Below are 2,805 nucleotides of genomic sequence, written 5' to 3' on the forward strand. Positions count from 1 at the left end.
GATCTGTGAGTCCAAAAACACTTTTTATGTTGTGAGAGTTACTTGTATATCTGCCTGTCTTACCATACCTGATTAAAATAAACCCCAGTCCCCTTAAAACATCTGAGACACCTGAGGGTCTCAGTGGGTTAAGCTTTTGGCTAAGGTCATGATCTCAGAGTCATAGGATTGGGTCCCATGTCCAGCTACATGCTCGGGGTGGAGTCCACTTGGGATTTTCTCTGCCTCTGCCCTTCCCTTCCCAACATCACCCCCTACCCCTGCTCCTTTGCTATCTCTCTCTCTCTTGCTCTCTCTTTAAAATAAAGAAATAACGTCATTTAAAAAACCATGAGGGATGAGGCACCTGGGTGGCTCAGTGGGTTAAAGCCTCTGCCTTCAACTCCAGTCATGGTCTCAGGGTCCTTGGATTGGGCCCACATTGGGCTCTCTGCTCAGTGGGGAGCCTGCTTCCCCCACACCCCCTCCTGCCTCTCTGCCTACTTGTGATCTCTCTCTGTCAAAATAAATAAATAAATGTTTTTTAAAAATAAAAAAAATGAGGGAGCCCAACCAATTTAAAGATGGTGAATACTTCGCTATGATAGATTTGGCCATGATGTTCTGATCAGTGCCTATTTCAACATCCTCACAGGCATGTGTGCCTCAACCTTGAAGGACACATGATATACCTTGTTATACAAAGGGCATCCAAACCGCTCTGCTATCATAGGCAACCTTTGTGGGTAGGAGCTTACTACACCCATCTTTCTAGAGGAACATAGGTGTGACATCACATTTAAGACATCCTACTGTGGGACGCCTGGGTGGCTCAGTTGGTTGAGCGGCTGCCTTCAGCTCAGGTCATGATCCCAGGGTCCTGGGATCGAGTCCCACGTTGGGCTCCTTGCTTGGCGGGGAGCCTGCTTCTCCTTCTGCCTCTGCCTGCCACTCTGTCTGCCTGTGCTTGCTCTCGCTTCTCTCTCTATGACAAATAAATAAAAAAAATTAAAAAAAAAAGACATCCTACTGTGAGGAAATTTATTTGGCAAACTTGTTAAGGACCTACAAATGCGGGTGTTCCTGGCTGGCTCTGTCAGTTAAGTGTCTGCCTTCAGCTCAGGTCCTGATCTCAGGGTCCTGCAACAAGCCCTGCATCAGGCTCCCTGATCAGCGGGAAGCGTGCTTCTCCCTCTCCCTCTGCCCCTGCCAGCCCTTCTATTCTTCTCTCTCTCTCTCTCTCGTGCTCTATCAAATAACAAATTCAATCTTTAAAAAAGAAAAAAGGACATTGAAGTCCAACATCTTTCAGTACTTTTTGGGTTCTGAGGCAACATATTCCTTGTTTATAAATTTTACAGAAGCCCATTTAAGCTGTTACTTGTCAATGAGCTCACAATGAAGGCAGGAGGGTCTTCCCTCAACAAAAGTCAAGTAAAAAATGTGCAAGTAAAAATGACCTGTTGAGGGTGATGGGGTGGCTCAGTTGGTGAAGCATCTGCCTTAGTTTCAGGTCCTGATCTCAGGATCCTGACATCAAGCCTGGCAGGGGGATTCCCTGCTTGGTGGGGAGCCTGCTTCTCCCTCTCCCTTACACCTCCTCTTCCAGCCAGAGCTCTCTCTTAACTACATAAATAAAATCTTTTTTAAAAATCACCTGTTAGTACCCAGGAGAAAAGGCTTCAGAAGCCTCCTCTCTCCTTCCTGGAGTCCCTGGACCACCCATTCTATCTGTCAATTGTCCATGGGATCTCAATGCAAGAAACAGCCCTCCTTACTCCTGGGTTATAGACCATGAAAGCAGCAGTTGCTGGCACAGGGGTCTCCTGGAAATAGAGTCTCTCACAGGCTCTGAGCCTTCCTATCCAGCTGTCTATTATTCTCTGGGTCATGGCACACCCACCAGCTTAATAGAGTCACCAAGGCCTACTTGCTACAGGCTGTAGCCAAAGTCTGCTTATCCTACCTGCAGGTGGAGGTGGAGGCTTCAGTCCACAGTGCATTGCCAGATTCCATGGTGCTGGAGGACTTCAGCTCTTCCTTCTACCCCTTGGCCACCCAGGGTTTTCCTTGGGATCAACTGCATGAACATCTATGGAAGATATTACATTTTGGTTTTGATGACCACGTCTCCCTCCTGCTCACATGACAGCTTCACGTCCTGGAGAAGCACCTTTCCTATGCATTAAGGGTCTCAGATGAAATGGATGTCCAAATACCAGAGCCCACTGTGATGGAAAGCCCGAGTTTGATTAAGATTCAGATGGCCTCAAATGGCCTCCATGTTCTCTTCCCACACTGCTCCCACAGATCAGATCCTCTGGCCAACAAGGCCTCCTAAGCACAGGTACCAGGCACAGTTCCTCCCCAAGTAGTAAGTTCCGGTTCCCTGACAGCCTGTGGAATGATCCAGCAAGCCAGTCATTCCCTCCTGCAGGAAGTAGGGCTCACCTTCACTCTCTTCTGCACCCACAGCCCTTGTCCATTCTGTTCCCAGGTGCAACGTCCCCCCATGGCCCTGCATGATGTGTGTATCCTCCTTCCCTGGGCCATGAGGATAGGTCGGTAACAAATTACAGTGGATCTCAGCTATGTTGCATGCGGACATTGCATAGCTTTAGGGTTGGAATCCCTCCCTTCGCCAACGGGTGAAGAAGAGGATGAAATCTTTCTCACTTGTACCTTTGTCAAGGCACAAAGAGGAGGCTCATGGACATGAAGTTATTTGGATAATAATCTATTTGGGGTTTGCAAGAATTCACCTGGAGCTAAAGGGCAGCCTTTATGTGATCGATGAAGAGGAAGGAAGGCTGCAAAGGCAAGGGC

General features: G+C 48.1%; 1 long non-coding RNA gene across 1 annotated transcript; it reads right to left on the reverse strand.

Moving 5' to 3' along the window:
* Positions 1-533: 533 nt before the first annotated feature.
* Positions 534-2,402, reverse strand: LOC132009124 (uncharacterized). Its single transcript, XR_009401797.1, has 2 exons — positions 1,946-2,402; positions 534-964 (listed from the first exon to the last, which is right to left on the reverse strand). It is a non-coding gene; the product is annotated as an uncharacterized LOC132009124 (long non-coding RNA).
* Between the last annotated feature and the right edge of the window lie 403 nt (positions 2,403-2,805).

The sequence above is a fragment of the Mustela nigripes genome, unplaced genomic scaffold (genome assembly GCF_022355385.1).
Source record: "Mustela nigripes isolate SB6536 unplaced genomic scaffold, MUSNIG.SB6536 HiC_scaffold_5077, whole genome shotgun sequence".
NCBI lineage: Eukaryota > Metazoa > Chordata > Mammalia > Carnivora > Mustelidae > Mustela > Mustela nigripes.